At 35.5% G+C, this 21353-nt stretch overlaps 1 pseudogene; it reads right to left on the reverse strand.

Annotated features, from left to right (window-relative positions):
* Nucleotides 1-21353, reverse strand: part of LOC122126923 — a 68730-nt pseudogene that overhangs the window by 21294 nt on the left and 26083 nt on the right.

The following is a 21353-nucleotide window of genomic DNA, read 5'->3' on the forward strand; positions in this document are numbered from 1 at the left end:
ACATTCACACTTACCCCTTCCAACCATCGCTTTCCTTACTTTTCTTAATTTTGTAGGAAATACAAAATAGGCTGTATTATCCCTCCCCTTCTCCTCTTCATTTGTCTATAGCTTTCCCCTTGGCCCCATCCCACCACTGCAATATAATTCCTGGCTAGATCCAAAAGATCACAAACCAGAATACAGGAAAGCCCCCAGCACAAACATGTTCATTACAGCATTATTCATCATAGTCAAGGTATGAAATCAGCTCAACTGCCCTTCAATGAACAAATGGATCGAGAAAATGTGGTATTATATACACAGTGGACTTTTACTCATCCATTAAAAACAATGATATTATAACATTGTAAAGAAATGGAAAGGCTTGGAAAAATTATGTAAGTAAGTCAGGCCTAGAGAGAGAAAAGTTGCATGTTTTCCCACATATGTGAAAGTTAAAGTTAATCTATAAACCTATAGGTAAACAATGTTGGGTTGTATGCAAGTATCTACAAATTTATTAACTGAAATATGATAGATTCAAGGGAGAACTCAAACTCAAATAGTATAATTCCTTAGAAAGGCATAGTCAAAGCCCTACAAAAGCTGTATTTTTTTTGCCAGTCACAGGGCTTGAACTCTGGGCCAGAGCCCTGTTACTGAGCTATTCAGCTCAAGGCACTACTACTTGAGCCACAGTGCCACTTCTGGTTTACTAGTGGTTAATTGGAAATAAGAGTTTCACAGACTTTCCTGCCCTGGCTGGCTTTGAACCCCGATCCTCAGATCTCAGGCTCCTTAATAGCTAGGATGAAACTAAGTCCCAAGGAGGTATGTAATTCAGTAGGAAAATAGATGGGACACTCAAAACTATTCATTGGGCCAGGCGCCAGTGGCTCATGCCTATAATCCTAGCTACTCAGGAGGCTGAGGTCTTAGGATCACGGTTCAAAGTCAGCCCAGGCAGAAAAGTCCGTGACACTCTTATCTCCAATAAAAACCACCAGAAAAATCAGAAGTGGCGCTGTGGTCCAAGTGGTAGAGCGCTAGCCTTGAGCTGAAGGGCTGAGGGACAGCACCCAAGCCCAGAGTTCAAGTCCTACAACCGACAAAAAAAAATTCATTGAAAGAGAATTTAATGAAAAGACTAAGACAGAAATGTGGACATGCTAATAGAACCAATTAATATATTATGAGGGACCAATGAAAAACAAGAGTAGAAAAAACAATGTATATGTAAGCCTGAGAGCCACAGGAAGTGTATACTGTCACCATAGTCTAACAAGAGTCACATTGATAAAATAGGGGTTTTTTTGATAAGAGCAATAGCTACTGAAAAAAAAAAAAGAATTCCTTCCAGAATGCACTGAAGCAGAGGTGCTAGGACAGACAGACAAATATCCTGATTATTTATTCTCCCACACTCTAAATCTCCTGATGGTGCTACTATTGTCCTAATTCAACCAGAAGCTAGAGGGCAAAGGGGCCCAGGTGCAGAGAAGTAAGCAGAGAAGTAAGTTTTGAAAGGAACAAAGAAAATCAGGCATAAGACAATGAATCCATGAGGATAAATGAATGAACAGCAGGTACAATATATTGGAAACAAAGAGACCTCTACAACAATCCTCAAAATCATTAACCCTGTAAACCAGTCCTTAGTAAACTGAGAAGTTGAAAGGCATGGTTACTACAAGATAAAATAGATTAAAAGAAAAACTTAAGTAAAACACAATTCCTTTTCTATAGGTTTTCTAATAATTTATGTAGCTATCAACAATCTCATTTCAAAATTCCGGGAGACATGACCTCTTTAGTGTTATCTTTATATTCAATTCTAAAAAAATATTCAGCATAACAGTGAAGTACAAGATTTGCTATAGTAACATTTAAACTTTATAAAGATTCTAAACCCTATTAGACACTGATGCATTTCAATTTTTTTTAAAAAAAGAATATCATTGCAAAAGATTAAAAAAAAACACTAGTTTTTAACTTTTATTTACTCATTTGCTTGCACTTGGGACTAAAATTAGAGCTTCATGAAAGCTGGGAAAGTGCTCTATCTCGTGAGCCATTCCTCCAGCCCTTTTAGTGTGTGTTTGTTTTGTTTAATATTTTGTTTAATAGAGTCTCCATAACTTTTCCTGAACTAGCCTCAAAGTCACTGTCCTCTTGCCTTGGCTTCTTCGGTAGATGTAATTATAAGCATGCACCACAATATCTGGCTACCTCCAAAGCCTTACCAAATATAATTGAAAACTGGATACTTTGTTTTTAATGTTAATTTGATATGCTTTGATTTTCCCACCATAACAAACCATGAAATGCTGATGCTTTGGGAAAATGTTAAAATAAAAGCGAAGAAAAATACTCATTAATTTATGAAAATTACTGCTGAAAACACTTGAAGAATAAAGTGCAGACTCAAAAAATAGCAAATTAAATTAGATTTCCAACTGTTCACCAATAGAAATTTATAGATGTAAAAGGTAAAATATAAGACTTGATTAGATCCTTTCTAAAACCTCATGTGCCAAATTACTGTTTGGCTCAATTTTAAAATGTAAGCAATCTCACTGTATACGTCTTTTGAATAAAAAATTGGATCTTAAAACAACTAATTAATTTAAGGGTAACAGTACAGCAAGAAAACTGAAGGCAAAAAAGTACAAATATTAAGTCAAAGCTAGTATAGCATACATATTGGCATAATCACACAAAATTAAAGTAGAACAGAATTCATTTGGCAACTAATGCTTTTGCTAGTTCCCAAAATATTTCTACCTAATAGAAGACTGTTACAGTTCTTGATTATACTATGTAGACTAAAACTCAAACCAAAATATTTTGTCTAAGCACGAGTTTATATGTGTGTATAAGTATGTATATATATATAGTTATAGTTATAGTTATATAATCATATATATGACAGTAGAAAATGAATCCAAGATTCAGTTTAAAAAGCAATATTAGAGGATATGCAGTTACAATCTATGTCCTACATAACCTGTTGAATGTATAACCTTTAAGTTGCTGAAGGTTGGCTCAGAATTTGACTCAGTTTGATGGAAACATCTGTTCCCCTTGGATTCAGAACACAGCAAGTGAGCCCTTATCTGTCCAATCATATAGACCCCCAACATTTGTAAATCAAGTTCTGGGAGGACTACAGCAGGTCCACACTCCGTCACTTTTTCGCAGTCAGCTAGGCCAAATTACTTCTGTGAGAACTTCTCTTGTCATCTCATCAAATCAAAGCATGTTGAGATGAGGGACTATAAGAAACATCTGCAGAATTCCCAAAATGTAGTGACTTTGGAACATTGACAGATGCATCTGTCATTTTATACCTTCAATTAACCTGATGTCCACTGGGCCGACACAGTAAAACTGTCCAAGATCGATTCCAATTCTTTCACATTATTTTCACATGTCTCTACTAGGAAGGCTTGGTGCTTCTTAGCCTTTTAATTAAGAAAAATCACATATAGTATGATCACATACTGAAAGTGCCATATCTCAGTGTGAACATATATAATACAAATAAGTATCAGTAAGATATTACTCCATTCAAATCTAATAAAATTTTGTCTTAATCATACCTTATTTGGCTTAATGTACAACTGATGTTTCATTAATAATTTACTGAGAATTTAGCACTTCACATTATTCTATACACAGCAAATCTTATCTTCACAGTAAGAAATTTTACAGATAAAAAATTGGACAGATGAATTAAAGGAATACTTTAAAAATTCATGCTTACACCCATATGGCAAACTGCCAGATGGTAGCTGAAAATGAATGCAGTTAGGACCAATTAGAAGCTACTTCACAAGTCAAGTGGTGGTAGTTTGGTCTATGATACTAGGAGTAATGGGAATTCTAGGTGTGCTGGGAAGATACTTAGAAAAGATAATGGCCAGCCCTTAGTGATACTTCATTTAGACTATATTAATTGGATTCCAGTGGATTGGATAATGATAGCTCAAGTGCTGAGCTAAAAGAAGAGAAAAGGCCAGGCACCCTCTGTGGCTCCCACCTGTAACCCTAGCTACTCAGGAGGAGGCTGAGATCTGAGGATCAAGTTTCAAAGCCAGCCTAGGGAAAGTCTCTGAGACTCTTATCTCTGATTAACCACCAGAAAATGGAAGTGGCGCTGTGGCTCAAGTGGTAGAGCACTTACCTTGAGCTGAGGAGTGCACAGACAGCACCCAAGCTCAGAGTTCAAGCCCCATGATGGACAAAGAGAAAGAGAGAGAGAGAGAGAGAGAGAGAGAGAGAGAGAGAGAGAGAGAGAGAGAGAGAAATCAAGATTAATCCAGGGTTTACAAACTAAAAGGACTAGATGGATATCAGCAGTTGAACAAAAATAAGAGATACAGAAAAGGTCTTAGGTGGTATGTTTGCTTATTTTCATAAGCAAGGGATATGAATTATGAATTCTGTTTTGGTCAGATACATAAGACACTTCTAGTTCCAGTACAATTCCTATAACTATCAGGTCTTAAATGAGTGAAAAAAAACAAAGTAGAAAAATAGCAAAAGTAGCTAAACATACCAATGCAAAGCCCAGAGGGAGGCCTGATATAAATTTGGGAATCATCTACAAATATTGTCTGAAACTTGCCTTTAGAGTATTTGAAGGAAAGTAAAAGAGGCTAGTACAAATTCTGAAGAATTCCAGCATTTCACAGCAAACTATGAAGATCAAAAGAGGAAAAGGAAAACAGAAATGTATGATGTCATTTCAAGGAAAGAGTTGTCAGCTATGTCCAATGCCCCAGAAATGTCAGGCAAAATGATGTTTACTGGGCATGAAGTCATTAGTAACTCTGATAAAATTTCACAGTAATACAGTCAACAAAGAATGGAATAAGTAGGAAGAAAGGGTAAGACTCTTGTTTAATAATATGTTAACCTTTAAGTAGGTGTACAAAAGAGTTTCAGATGAACATGTCTCATTTTTTTCTAACCAAGTGAAAGTTGAGTAAGTGGAAATAAAACTTCAGACACCCTTTCTTGGTAAATGAAAACAGAGAAGTGTTTTGTTGTTTTAATGAGAAAAACATATACTTGTTTAAAAGCTAACTAGTAGGGAGGGAAGGGATGGTAGGGGGAAAACAATGGAAGGGGTAACAATGTTCAATAGGAAGTGTACTCATTACCTCACTCATGTAACTGTAACACTCTGTATAGTATCTTTACAATAAAAAAAAGAAAAAAAATAAAAGTTAACTAGGCCAGGTGCCTGTGGCTCACACTTGTAATCCTAGCTACTCAGGAGTCTGAGATCTGAGCATTGAGATTCAAATCCAGCCCAGGCAGGAAAGTCTGTGGGACTCTTTTTTCTAATTAGCCACCAGAAAATGGAAGTGGTGCTGTGGCTCAAGTGGTAGAGCACTCACCTTGAGCTGAAGAGCTCAAGGTCAGCACCAAAGCCCAGAGTTCAACCCCATGACCAACAAAAATAAAATGTAAAAATAAATAAATAATATGAAAATGCTTATTAGACAGACATACTCATGAAATAATGTTTATAAGTAGAGAAGAAATGGAAGAATAGATATTGCAGAACAAAATTACATTATAAAGTACAACAATCTTGCCAGGCATTGGTGGCTCATGCCTATAACCCTAGCTACTCAGGAGGCTAGGATATGAGGATCTCCTGGACAGGAAAGTCCATTTGACTCTTATCTCCAATTAATCATAGAAAAAACCGGAAGTGGTGCTATGGCTCAAAGTGGTAGAGCATTAGCCTTGAGCAAAAGGAGTCCAGGGACAGTGTCCAGGTCCACAATTCAAGCCCTAGGACTGGCAAAATAAATACAGTAATCCCCATATATACTTGAAATGTTCCCAAGACACTCCCCAAATGGAGACCTAAAAGCATAGATAGTACTGAACCCAATTATACACACAAACACACACACAAACACATATAGTATGTGTGTACAACACACATACACTTTGAATAAAGTCTGACACATAAGACACAGCAAAAGATTAACAACAAAAACATAAATAAAAAACTATAACAATATTCTGTAAATATATATACATACAATGGGACATGATAAATTATATAGATCTCTAGATATTCACACACTGAAGCCAAAGAAGGATATGCATAGAAGCAGATCACAAAGGCTCAATAGCTTTGTGTGATCATATAAAATAATAACATTTTATGAAATGAACTCCAAGAAAAGTAAGTGAGATATTTTTTAGTTGCTGTTGTTGCTGTTTTTCTTTTCCTTTATCTTGTTTGTTAGTTTGCTTGTATTTGGGAGGGTAGAGGAGCCACAGAAAAGGAAGAACAAAGGGTAAATAAATACAACAGTGGTACTCCTAGACATTACATGGAAAATGAACTATGTACACCTTGTGGGTGGGGATGGGAAGGAAAACTGGGTGAGAGTAGAAGGGGAGACATGATTCAAAAAATGTTGTACTCATTACCTGACTCATGTAACTGTAACCCCTCTGTTTATCAGCTCTACCTAACAATAAAATATTTTTTAAATTCTATAACAAAAATTATGTCAATGTGGTCCTCTCTATCTCCAAATATGCCTTACTATACTACTGTTTTTGCTTTTAAAATGCACTTTAAGGCTTCTCTTCAATGTCAGAATATCTAGTATCACTATTTTTGTTCTGTGGAAAAAGAATAACATTGTGTCATTTTCAAGGAAATGGATGGATCTAAAACAGATCATGTTAAGTGAGGTAAACCAAGGTCAGAGAGACAAATAGCACATTTTCTTCTCATATGTGAAAGCAAGATCTAAAATATAACTCTGGCTTATTATTAGTATAATAATGTCTAGCAAGCAAATGGACAAAATCTAGTACTCATCTACACAACCATAACATACTTTTCTCTACCAGTAATCCATCTTCTTAAATAAGAAGTAAGACATAGAGCATGTCAGCACCAGTGGTTCATGCCTTTAATCTTGACTACTAAAGGAGCTCAAATCTGGCTCAAATGGTAAAGTATTAGCAGAGCAAATAAGCCAAACAAAGCAATCAAAAAGACATAAGATCAAACTTCAGTGCCATTAAAAAAAAAAAAGGAAGGGGCTGGGAAAGTGGCTCAGTGGTAGAGAGTTTGCCTCGCAAGCATAAGGTCCTGCGTTCAATTCCTCAGCACCACATAAACAAAAAAAGCCGAAAGTGGCACTGTGGCTCAAGTGGTAGAGCATTAGCCTTGAGCTGAAGAGCTGAGGGACAGTGCCTAGGCCCAGAGTTCAAGCCCCACAACCCACAAAAAAAAAAAGACAGGATAAAGCTATGTGCTAAGGATGCAGAAAGTCCTAGATTTAATCTCTACTGGTTACTAAAAAAAAAAATACAGTAGGACAGTCCATTAAATTTAAGGTAAAATATAATGAATACACACTAAAACATACTATATAGAGACTCTTAGATTTCTGAAACTCCATAATCAAATTATTCAAACTACAACTGATCCACAGAGCAAAGAATGTTATCAAACACATTGAATCACTTACAAAATAACTTGATATGAATAGAGACTACATACAATTTTAGACCATTTGAAAATGCTGAAGACTTTTAATTTAACCCCTCAATACCTTTCTATCTAGGCAGCAATGGTTTGGCCATTATTTCTTAGAGTCCAGAGTCTCTACATTTTTGAGAAGGCAAAGTAATAATCATTTTCCTCAATAACTGAAATCACTAAGATTTATTGGGCATAACTAAAAGGGAAATGGCCAACTATCTGAAGACTATAGACAGAAAGAAAACAAGAAGCATGCACTCTCTGTTAGGATCCCTGCAAACTGCAGAGTAGTGTGTTCTGAATCAACCAAATACTTGCTGAGTTAGGAACAAAATCTGCAAATATAAAATGAATTATAACGATACCATTAAAAACTTTTAAATGGGCCAGGCACTGGTGGCTCACACCTGTAATCCTAGCTACTCAGGAGGCTTAGATCTGAGGGTCATGATTCAAAGCCAGTATGAGCAGGAAAGGCCAGGAAACTCTTATCCCCAATTAACCATCAGAGAACCAGAAGGGGTGCTGTGGCTCAAGTGGTAGAGCGCTTGCCTTAAGCTGACAGAGCTGAGGGACAGCACCCAGGTCCAGGGTTCAAGCCCCATGACCAACAAAAAAAAAAAAACTTTTAAAAGGGACCTATGCTTCTTTGTGCCTGGCTTTCTTCACTTAGTATAATTTTTTCAAAGTCTTTCCATTTTCAAACAAATGGGGCGGTGTCATTCTTTCTGATGGAGGCATAGAATTTCATTGTATATATATATATATATATATATATATATATATATATATATATATATATATATATATATATTGATCCATTCATCTACTGAGGGGCATCTGAGTTGGTTCCATATCTTAGCTATGAAAACTTCAGGAAGTGGGATAGGTTGGGGCGGTGGGGAGAGAAGGGATGATAGGGGAAAAACAAAGGAAGGGGTAACAATGCTCAAGAGGAAATGTACTCATTACCTTATTCATGTAACTGTAACCCCTCTGCACAGTATCTTTATAAAAAAAATTTAAAGAAAAAACTTATAAATAGGAAAGAAAGGAGAAAGATTGGTTAATAAAGAACAATAGAAAGTAAATTTGATCAGAGTACTATAGGATGGATGGATAGACAGATAGACAGACAGACAGACAGACAGACAGACAGAATACAATGAAATACCTTTGTACAATTCATTTATGTTAATAAGAAACCAGAAAATAAAATAAATTAAGTTAATCTTAGTGCATTCATAATCTCTTGGAAGAGATTATATACATCTGATTTTGGTATTTTGATAAAAATGTTTAGTTGAATATAAAGAAACACAGCAGGAGAAGGATATTATAACATTAAGTAGACTAATTGAGTAAGGAAAGTGGACCTTTGGAAAGCTTTACAGATTGCAAAATCTCAGAGCTGGACATTATAGGATGTATAGAAGTTTCTTAATAGAAAACTAAAAAGGAACATTTAAGTAAACATAAGTTAAGTTTTCATAGGCCAAACATATGTAAGATTTAAAAATATGTGTTTTAAAACCCAGAGTAATCTGATATGACTCAGTTGAGACAACTAAAAGTAAAAAGTAAAAGAAGCATTTAACATGCAAAAGGAAAGGGGAAAGGAGCTTAGATGTTATGATAGGAAGCTAGACTTCATTCTGAAAATACAGGAGACATTGATATTTTTTGAATAAAGAGCAGTTGACAAGAACAGATCAATATTTTATAAATTAAAATATGATCATGTGAAAGCTAGATTATTAGAGAATTGAGACAGAATGATCAGATACAAAATAGCTAAAAAAGGAAACTTCCAAAATTATCAGATCTATAGATTATAAACCCTGATTCCCTTCCACTTAGGTAATATTATTTTATGTACTTTAAAAAAGAAAAGAGTATGTATTTTAAATACTCTATAAGGGAGGACATGTACTAATTAATTCATTTCCCTACTTACTCCAAATCAGTGAAGTTTTACTATGTACATCTTTGACTTAATCTGCATTTCCAGTCTTGAAATTTTGTACCAATGTCACTAAAATTACTTCCACACTTTATCTCAGGATACGTTGCAAGGGGGGAAAATAAACTTGCTACACATTAAATATGACCCAATAAAGTAACTGCCATAGGGTTTTCATTTTTATTCTTATCATTACAAGTTCTTCCTGTAATTCGCTGCAACTTTTTTCATTATACTGGAGTATCCTTGAAAGGTCTATAATTACTTTCTTCTGTTCCTCAATCTCTTCATTTAGTTTCTTGTTTTGGGAGAAATACTCTCTAATCTGAAAAGTTAAAGTGTCATATCATATTTTTCAACTATTACTATATACCTTTAAAACAAGTGGCTGATGTATATCATGATTGCATGCCAAAATTTATTTTAAATCCCCCTTTTCCTTTTTTTAATTAAAAGAATTATACTTTCTTAAATGGCAGACGTAAAGAAGTAATACTTCCCCTTGGATAGCAGGTATTTGTACTATGTCCAATGTTACAGGCAAAACAGATTTGGGTACTGTTGGTATTATTTTTGACAAACAAAACCCATTCACCACAGATTAGTTCAGAAACTCCCTCTGGGCTAAGAAAATCCTAAGAAAATGATTAAGATTAAGAAATCATTTTAAAATTAATGTACAACAATATCAATGGAACAAATATTTTATTCCTGAAAGTCTACTCAAGCATTAGGTAAAATATCCAAAAGGAAGAATAATCAAAACATATTAGTGTTAACTTTAAAGACAAATGAACTTCTTTTTTATAAGTTTTTATTGTGAAAAATACTATACAGAGAGTTAATGAGTACATTTCTTATCAAGCATTGTTGCCTCCTCCTTTGTTTTTACAAATGAATTTCTTTTCAAAATAATCGCCTTCCTATTTCAATGTTGCTCAGACTGGTATTAAACTGTGTTTAGATTCTTGTGTAGACATATGATGAAAGACAACCTATCAATATCATAGCTTAAAATTTACTGAGATAATGCACCAAATGTATAACTTAACTCAAATAATGTTGCCACTATTTTAACTTGCAGTCTTCCTACTAACTGTGGTAGACTAATTCTCTTTTATTTTTAGCCTGTAATATAGAACAGAAGATGATTTGGTATAACCAAATCCACAGTCCAGCTATAATCAATTCTTTTTTTTTTTTTTTGGTCGGTCGTGGAGCTTGAACTCTGGGCTTGGGCACTTGTCCCTCAGCTCTTCAGCTCAAGGTGAGCGCTTGAGACAGCACCACTTCCAGTCCAGCTATAATCAAATAAGGACCTAATTTTTTCAAGATCACCTGACTTCAGTTGAACAGTCACCATTTCTTTCTCCGTGGGGGGGCAATACAAACAATTCTAGGGCAAACTAATTCTTTTATGTATTTTCTTTTGGATAAAGATACTCCAAGGTAAATTGGCTGGCTTTAAGACCAGCATATTTACAAGGAATAGATGTTACAAGGATATTACACTTAATATAACTGCCAGAAAGTAAAACAAAATAGTAAAAATTAATCAAAGTAAAAGTAATAAAATCAGTCCAAGAGTCCCAATATACAAAATAATGGAAGTTTCCAAAGGAAACATTTCAAAAAAATCAACAAAGTAACAACATAAAGAAATTTCCTGCTGGGGCTGGTGGCCCATTCACACCTGTAATTCTAGCTATTCAGAAGGCTGAGATCTGAGGATCATGGTTCAAAGACAGCTTGGGCAGGAAAGTCCAATAAGACTCTTATCTCCAATAAACCACTAGGAAACCGGAAGTGATGTTGTGGCTCACGTGGTACAGAGCTCACCTTGAGCTGAAGAGCTGAAGGACAGCACCCAAGCCCAGAGTTCAAGCCCCACAACCGACCAAAAAGAAAGAAAGAAAGAAATTTCCCTGAAATGAAATAACTGAATCTCTTAAATTGAAAGAAGATAATAAACAATTCATGCTGGACACATTACCATGAAATTTCATATACTGAGAACAAAGAATATATTTATAGTGTCCTTAAAGTACAAAAATACATAAATACTATTATTTCATCATATATTATAAGGTACGATTAGGAAAATATTTGCTTATGATTTCAGACTTGATGGATACTGTTAAACTTCCAGAGGATATTAGGAATCACATGCCACTGACCACCTTCTTGCTGTTAGCAGCTACCCTAAGACCCTGTGGTCTCTCTCACAGTCACTTTTCACAACAGTAAGGCTACCACCTTTAAGTTACAAAGCCAGATTCACAAGGCTGAATCAACTTTGCCTATAGAAGTATAAGCTTCTGACACTCCACTTTCCTGCTTGGATAGCCCTCCTACTCATTTCCCACTAAAGGATAAGCTTATTTCCCAAATCAACAAAAAGGAGCAGCTTTAACTACTAGCAAAGTTCTGGCAGCATTTACTTTATAAGCTCATTATTACCAATTGCTTTCTCAGGTCTTCATAATAAATAAAGCAATATTCTACCTTAACATTTCATAATCCCAAAATTATACATTAAAGGTATGATTTACCTTAAAGATCTAAAATCTGATCAAATGTCTTTTTGGAAAACATTAACCAAAACTTAGAATTTCTTTGAAAAATTTATCTTTGAGAGTTTGTGAGTTTAGAAATCATTTAAAATATTTTAAGTAAGATTCTGAAAAGCAGGAGTACAGGTAGAAAATGAAATAACATCCCTCAAGCCATAGCATTCCTTCTAAAACTACACATAATAGAAATGTAAGTCATTTTCATTTTATATACAAAGAAAGAAATTATGAAATGAGATGACATAGGATGGGAGAAAACAAATGTCTAGGCAACTATTAAATGACTTAAAGTCTTTCATTATTACTTAATTTTTGTTTATTATTATTTCACTTAAAGCATAATCACACAGAAATTAAAAAAAAATAGATAAGGGCTCAAGTGGTAGACCACCTGCCTACCTGCCTCACAAATTCAAGAACCTGAGTTCAAACCCCAATACTACAAAAAAGAAAAAGAGTGATGAGGTCAGAGCCCTCATGATCCAATCATATTACCGTAATATCACCAGCCAGTGACCAAACTTCCAAAACACGAACCTTTTGAGGGACACTTCATATCTAATCCATAACGAAGACATGTTAAGGCATTAAAGATTAGAACTGCTTGGGCTGGGAATGTGGCTTAGTGGTAGAGTACTTGTCTAGCATGAATGAAGCCCTGGGTTTGATTTCTCAGTACCATATACACAGAAAATGCCAGGAGTGGCACTGTGGCTCAAGTGATAAGAAGGCTAGCCTTGAGCAAAAGAAGGCCTTGAGTTCAAGCCTCAGGACTGGCCAAAAAAAAAAGAGACAGAGAGACTGGTACTGCTTGTTGGAATAAGTAATTAGTACTTAAAATTATCTCGTGATGCTTATTATAATATAAAATTTGAGTGAAATACAATGTGTCAAAATATTAATAACAACAAACTAAACTTAAGGAAAAACTTTGCTTTGGAGGGCTAATTAGAATAGTCTATGTGTGAAATTCTTAGAAAAGGCATCTTAAAATTCCTCTAACCTTTGCATCAGTCTCTTTTTCAACATTATGACAGAGAATTATCTACCTTCTTTGATTTTTCCCATGGTAAGGAATTTATTTGTTCTCCATAGGTGACTATTATTTCATTGTTAGAAAGACTGTAGTTATTAGGAGCTTAATCAGACTTCTTGGTTTCATTCCTAATCATTATGTCAAGCAAAAAAGAAAAGAAAAGAAACCTGCACTATAGTTTCTATAAAAGCCCTTCAAGTATATTTATAATGCAAAATAACATTGGAACACATTGAAATTTAGCAAATGTGTATATTCAAGCAGTAGTTCAAGAAGACTAAGTTTTTAGAATAACATACACAGAATATCATACCAGAAAAACCGAGAAAATGTAATTTAAAACTGCAGCTTAAGATATAGACATTTCTAGGAGCCAGTGGCTCATGCCTGTAATCTTAGCTACTCAGGAGTCTGAGATTTGAAGATCACAGTTTGAAGCCAGCCTGGCAAGGAAAAAATCTGTGAGACTATATTCCAATTATTATGCAAAGGCCAGTGGAGCCATGCCTCAAGTGGTAGATCACTAGCCTTGAGAGAAATATTTTAGGGACAGTGCCAACGCCCTGAGTTCAAGCACAAAGACTGGCCCAAAAAATATATATAGCCAGGCACCAGTGGCACACACCTGTAATCCTAGCTACTCAGAAGGCTAAAATCTGAGGATCACAGTTCTCAGCCAGCCCTGGCAGGAAAGTCCGTGAGACTCTTATGTCCAATAAACCACTCAGAAAACTGGAAGTGGTGCTGTGGCTCAAGTGGTACAGAGCTCACCTTGAGCTGAAGAGCTAAGGGACAGCACCCAAGCCCAGCGTTCAAACCCCACGACTGACCAAAAAAGAAAGAAAGAAAGAAAGAAAGAAAGAAAGAAAGAAAGAAAGAAAGAAAGAAAGAAAGAAAGAAAGAAAGAAAGAAATATATACATATATATGTATATATATAAAACATGACTTGGTCTAGAGGTGAAGCTCATTGGTAGAGCACATAGTTAGCATGTATGAGGGCCTAGACACTATCTCCAGCACCAAATCAAAACTAAAGAAATTATGTACTATGGGTAAAAGCAATCACAATTAAAAAATAATAGTTTAAAATTTTTCCAACTTCAGCCAGCCATGGTTGTAATCCCAGCATACTGGAGAGATTATCTGGAGGGCTGCCGATGAGGCCAGCCCAGGGCAAAAAGTTAATAAGACCCCCTGTGCATCAAATAAGCCAGAAGACAAACCTGTAATCATACCTACTCAGAGGCATAAGTAAAAGGATGCAAATCTAAGGCCCATTATAGGGTTAAAAGTATGAGACCCTATCTAAAAAGTAAGTAAAGCATGAAAGAGCTGGAGATATGACTCAATACTAAAGCAGATTGCACAGTAGCAAGTAGCCTTGTGTTCAGACCCAGTACCTCAAAAAAAAGTGTTTTAAAACTTTATTTTTTAATATACTATCTTTATGATTTTTCCATACTAGAAAAATTACAGCCCTATTTCAGTTGTATTTCTCTTTAAATTATGTATTGTAAGTTATTTTATGAGTTTTTATTGCCACTGTATACAGAAAATTATCTATTTGTCATAAATAGAAACTAAGATTAAAAATGAACACATTAACTCTAATAACCTACCAACCTATTGTCATGTAATATAGAATGGGTATTATTAATTTTATTCTCTGTGGAAAAAAATGGTTTTAAATGTCTACTGAGTTGATTTCTGGAAATATGTTAAAGAATTGTAAACTTCTTAAAGGTTTTCATACAGTTTTCGAGATTAAAAAAACCTTTGAAATGAAGAGGGTTGGAACAGTAGGTGTTCCAAAGATTCTAACTCTGCCATTTATGAGATACTGTGTCCTTATCCTCATTAAGCCTCAGTTTTCATATCTATAAAATGGAGATTTTAAAAAGTAGCTGCCTAACACGATGTAAGATTTATGAAATTAAACTATTCAATGCTCACAAGCAGTGAGTCATACTCATGTTTAACACCGCTTCTACTTTTACTTATGCAGTTTAAGTTCAAATATTATCTCCCCATGTGGCCTACAAATCAAGATTATAAAAACCAATGTATTCCATTAATAAATAGAATGCAAAATGCATACTATATTTACCACATAGTATATAGCTACATTACTGAATTGCTTAGATACTTCAAAATCCAAAGAGCATTTCCATATTCTCCTATAAGAGGGAAGTATACTTACATTTTATGAAGTTCTTTACCTCCAATCTACCATTGACATTAATGGAAACTATATCTAAAACACAATATATTCACACTCATAAAACCTCTCATATTAATTTTTGTAAGTTTACCAGAAAATACTTACAAAGCCAGTTTTGCAAAACTCTCTTTTGCATTAAGCTTTTCTCGCTCATATGCACCTTCAACTTCTTTGAATTCATTCTTGATCATTTCCAAATCAGCAACAGCTTCTGCTTGGCTGGTCTTTTCTACTTGTAATGTTCCTTCAAGGTCTCTAATCCGTAACTACAAGATGACAAAGAAAAAATTTAAAATGCTAAGAAATGGTAGCCTCACAGTTAAAAATACTTTATCAACAGCAAATTGTGATTTATACACACAATTCTTTACCATATACAGAATATACAAGGAGCTCAAGAAACTAAACCCTCTAATTAATAAATGAGCAAAGGAGCTAAATTAAGATTTCAGAGAAGTGTAAAAATAGCCAATAAACACATGAGCTCAACATCTCTGGCCTTAAATGAAATGTAAATAAAAACAATGAAATTCCATCTCACCCTAGTTAGAAAGACCATCATCAAGAAAACAAGCAACAACAGATGCTGGCACAGAAGTAGAGGAGCAGGAACCATAATATATTGTTGGTGGGGATGTAAATTGGTATAATCACTGTGGAAACTAGTTTGGAGACTGAACTACTCTTTGGAGATTCAACAACTACTCTCAGGCTTTTATCCAAAAGATCACAGGATATGGTAAAGCCACTGGCTACCATGTTCATTGCTACACTATTTAGCATAGCCGAGATATGAAAAAAGCCTAGATACCCGTCAATGGACAAATAGATCAAGAAAATACAGCATATAAACAAAACAGAATTTTTACTCATCTAGTAAGAAGAATGATATAATATCATCTGCAAAGAAATGGATTAATCTGGGGGGAAAAAAATCTATATTTAAAGACATGAGTTGCTGGGCGCCAGTGGCTCACACCTGTAATACTAGCTACTCAGGAGACTGAGATCTGAGGATCGCAGTTCAAAGCCAGCTCTGGCAGGAACATCCATGAGACTCTTATCTCCAATAAACCACCAGAAAACTGGGAGTGGCACTGTGGCTCAAGCAGTAGAGCGCTTGCCTTGAGCTGAAGAGCGCAGGGACAGCGCCCAGGCTGAGTTCAAGCCCCATGACCGACCAAAAAAAAAAAGAAAGAAATGAGTCAGGACCAGAGACAAGGATGCATGTTTTCTCTCATATATGGAAGTTAGATGTAATTTAAACATATAGTATATATTTATATGTGTAATTTATTATTTGTATTTATATAAAATTTATAGATATATAAATCTATGTGGGGTCATATGCATATGTACATAAATATATTAACCTAAGTATAGTATATTCAGGGGAGAATTCAAAGATGTAACTCCTTAGAACAACTCACAGCTTAAAAAAACAAAAATACTAGAAAGCTGGTACTTAAAGTGTATAGTGGGGAGACAAGGAGAGGGAGAGAAATGAATGAAGAGATGAAGCAAGGGAGAGGGAATGTAATTACAATATTCAATGTATATTCTATGAAACTAGGAAAATTGAGGGGACAGGTGGAGTTGGGAGGGATGGGGGAGAATGAGGAAAAGGAAGATATAGATCAAGAAGCACTGCACTCATATAATGACATTTTGAATTAAATTCCCTTTGTACAACTAAAGATAATAAAAAGTATAATTTGGAACTACAATAAAATAATTCTGTTTCTTTCCATGAAAAACAACTTTTACTATTCCTTGTCATACCTTCCCAACATTATTTCAAAACTCTTCCCTAAGTTCTGCCATGCCACATTGCACAGTATTCCCCCAAAATAACAAACACACTTAAGTGGATTTACCCTGCAGGGTCAGCAGATGTTTCTGTAAAGAAACAGAGACAAACATTTTGTGTTTCATGAGCCATAGGCTCTTGGTCTTAGCAAGCAGCTATGTGAAGAAATAGATTGTGTTGGCTAGCTTCCACTAAAACTTTATCTATAAAAACAGGCATATACACTTCCACTGGGTAGAGAACCAGGAGCGGGTTTGAACTGCAACTAATTGTATTATGCAACATTTTCTAGGAGTTCACTAATTCGTCATTTCCTTGCATTCTTCTGCTGTGTGTGTGTGTGTGTGTGTGTGTGTGTGTGTGTGTGTGTGTGTGTGTGTGTGTAAAATAAGGATTCTCAGAGAACATATGATCCCAGTTATTTTCTTCAGTGGAATCTGTAAAAAAACACTATAACTATTTCACTGTGGCATCAACTTTACCAATAGGGATAAAGGCACTGTTGCTGCCAGTAAAGGAATCTGGTGATACCTGTAACTCATTTCAGCTCTGGAAGAACTGAAGATTGAGGGGAAGCATGGGAGGCTCTGTGAAGGCAGGTCATGTATGATGGGGATCCAGGGCTGGGAGAGCAGTAGCTGTATATACATGAGCATGATTTTGATCCTTTGGGAGGTGGGACACCACTGGAGGTTTTATGTAGGTGAATAATATAATTGGGGTTTTGTTTTGAATAATCCTGTGAGAAACATAGTGAAGGTGAAGGATAGGAGGGATTAAACCCAGTTAAACGGTTTTATGATGGTATCTGTATGAAACATAATATTCACGAAAAGACTAATATGTGTGCTATTTATATATATATATATATATATATACATATACATGTATATATATGTATATATTTTTCTTTTTGCTTATGTGGTGCTGAGGAATCAAACCCAGGGCCTCAGGCATGCAAGGCAAGCACTCTACCACTGAGCCACCTTCCCAACCCATTTTTTTTATATATTTACATTTATATCTACTATATACATGACACTGTAAATATTACATGGGAAGAAAGTTTAAATAAGATTCTTGTCTGTTTTCTCTTAGCTTAAATGCTGTAAGGGAAATTGGGGCTATTTCCTATAAGTGTGTGTTTAATGCCTTTGTCTCTATATGTATATCTACATATATAAATAAAAATAAAAATATATGTCTACCATAAATACAGGCTATAGGTTAAAATTAGTACACAGGCACTAGTCAAAATGCTGAGTTCTTTTTCAGAAATTCCTTCTCATTTTCTAAAACATAAAGAAAAGGATACTTCTCTTGGATTGCCACCATTTTAATTCTCCTCGTAGACTTAGTCTCTCTCTTTATTATGCTCCCACAATATTTTAGTATTATCTATTTCTGTCTGTGTATTTGTAGGCCTACATAGAGAGATGATAGGTAGATGATAGATAGATGATTGATTGATAGACAGAGATAATGAGTTATGAGCTCCAAATGAAGCTCATGGGGCTGGGAAGGTGGCTCAGTGGTAGAGCGCATGACTTACATGCCAGAGGCCTTGGGTTGGATTCCTCAGCACCACATAAGCAAAAAGAAAAATGCCAGAAGTGGCGCTGTGGCTCAAGTGGTAGAGCGCTAGCCTTGAGCTGAAGAGCTGAGGGACAGCGCCCAGGCCCAGAGTTCAGGCCCCATGACCGGACCCAAAAAAACAAACAAACAAATGAAGCTCATTTATCTTTTTACCTTCAGACTCATAGCTGGATGCAGTATTATTCATCTGCCATCCAAACTGTGTAAGAGGTTAAGACTGGCTGTAGTGCCAGGCCAACCCAGGCAGAAAACTCCCTAAGTCTCCTTCTTGGTGGAAAGGAAGCTGAATGCAGTGGTGCAATCCTGTATCCTAGCACCACGGGAAGCCCATAATAGGCAGACTGTGGCTCAGGCACATATCAAAATGGGAAGTAAGACCTTATCCTAAAGATAACCAGTGGAAAATAGCAGGCACAAATTCCCGAGTTCAAACCCCTACTTTAAACTCAAAAAATGAAAGGACAAAAATAAAAGGACACTCTCATCAGCAAATTTTACCAAGGGCCAAAAAGTAAGATGGTTTGCAAGCTTCTACAGTTTCAATGTTGACTATCCCAGGAAGGCACTATTAAGAGGTGCTAGAAACTTTTAGGTCGATCTTAGGCTGCTGGGGAAAGAATATCTTCAAAGGGACCTTGCCCTGCCATCTCTGTTGTTCTACATCTTGGCTCATAAAGTGAGAAGTTTGTTCCACCGTGCATTCCCACTATGATGTGGTCCCAACAAATGAGGCCACTCAATCATGGAATGGAGCCCCCAGAACTACAAAACAACAAAATTCTTTGCAATTTTTAATTACTTCCCTCAGGTGTTTCCTCACACTGACAAAGGGCAGAATAATACCCAGGCAATATCCCACTCTGCCACTATAGCACAAATGCAGCCATAGATGACACAAAACTTCACAAAAATGGACTTCCCTGAAAGCTGCCATGCACCAACTCTTCAACTAATGTCTGTATCTCCAACTGTAACCTTATCCTAGATAAAACAGTGCATAACAAAACGTTACTCATTAACATACTGTTCTTAGAGTGCTGTGTTCCCAGCTGCTACAACTTAAATTCATGCCCAAAATATGTTTGGCATTTTACCTGAATTATTTCAGAATTAAATTTTGATTCCAAATGTGCTGCTCTTTCTGCTTCAATGCTTTCTTCTAATTTCCTCACTCTTAGAGTTGTTGTCTAAAAATAAATTGAACACAAACATTTGTATTTAAAGTAGATATGGATCACTATATTTCAAGATTATAACCTACTATTTATATCATTTTAGCTGCAGTTTCAGAGAGAGAGAGAGAGAGAGAAAGAGAGAGAGAGAAAGAGAATTCTAAGGCTTGAAAACAAGGCCTTGAAGTGTTCCTTTTTTCCCCCCTCAAGACTGGCATTCTACCACTTGAGTCAACACCTCCACTTCTGCTTTTTGCTGGATAATTAGAGATAAAGGTTCTCTAAGATTTGTCTGCACGGGCTGGTTTCAAACCTAAATCCTCAGATCCCAGACTGCTGATTAGCTACGATTACAGGCTTGAGCCACCAGTGCCTAGTCACAGTTCTTTAAGTCCCTAGTTAATATCTTTCTTTCTCTAGCCCTCATCTATCCATCTCTGATTCTTTTCAGTTTAAAGATAAGTAGGTTTTGTCTATTTGGTTTGGTTTTTTTGAGACAGAGTCTCACTATATATCTAGACAGGATCTCACTATGTAGCCTTAAACTCATGATCTTCTTGTCTCAGCCTCCCAAATGCTAAAACTATAAGCATACACACCCACATGTGGCATTTTTGGTTTTTTTAAATAGGGTCTCATTATGTTCCAGGCCCAGGTGGCCTGGAACTCACGATTCCCCTGCCTTGGCTTTCCAAGTGGTGGGATTATAGATACATGCTATTATGCCTAGCTGGTGTAAACAAAATTTAAATCCAGAAAGATAAGAATAGTATGTAAGAAAGTTTATATTTTAAAAGTAAAAATCTGAATTTATATCCTATATGAGCATATTATTTTCAAATAAGCATTTTAATAGAAGATGAAGCTAGTAAATATTCACAGATCAATCTGAAGATTCAAAACAATGAACTAGAAATGAAGAAATTGGAATGTTTGATAAAACTAAGGAGTTCCTATCTTTTAATGTGATAATGAGTGATACTTTCAAAACTTTATATTTCTAAAATATCAACTCAAATATTCAAGGATAAAATCATACCATGTCTGAGAGAGGATGTGTGTATTGCATATGTCTCAGTATATATGAATATGCAGTCAATTTGGGAGAGCTTGTGTCATTGATTAAATGTTGGGTAGTTTAATGCTTTTATACAAGATTTGCCTAATTACAGTATGCTTGATCACTGGTTGTTAATAATCATCAGCATCAGCATCAAACAGGGACATAAGGGTAGGTATTCATAGGATAATATTGGCCATAGCTCATAACTGTTATAGCAATAGGCATGTGGGGGTTCACTATAGTACTCTTGACTTTCATTTATGTTTGAAATTTCCATATGAATTTTAAAAAGAACAATAACAAAAACAAGGATATTAAGATTCAATGAAAAATGTGATGCTAGTACCATTGTTTACCCAATTAGCAAAATTATATTTGATAATGATTTCATAACATTA

The sequence above is a fragment of the Dipodomys spectabilis genome, unplaced genomic scaffold, assembly GCF_019054845.1.
Source record: "Dipodomys spectabilis isolate Male_0828 unplaced genomic scaffold, ASM1905484v1 ptg000291l, whole genome shotgun sequence".
In the NCBI taxonomy this organism is placed as follows: Eukaryota; Metazoa; Chordata; class Mammalia; order Rodentia; family Heteromyidae; genus Dipodomys; species Dipodomys spectabilis.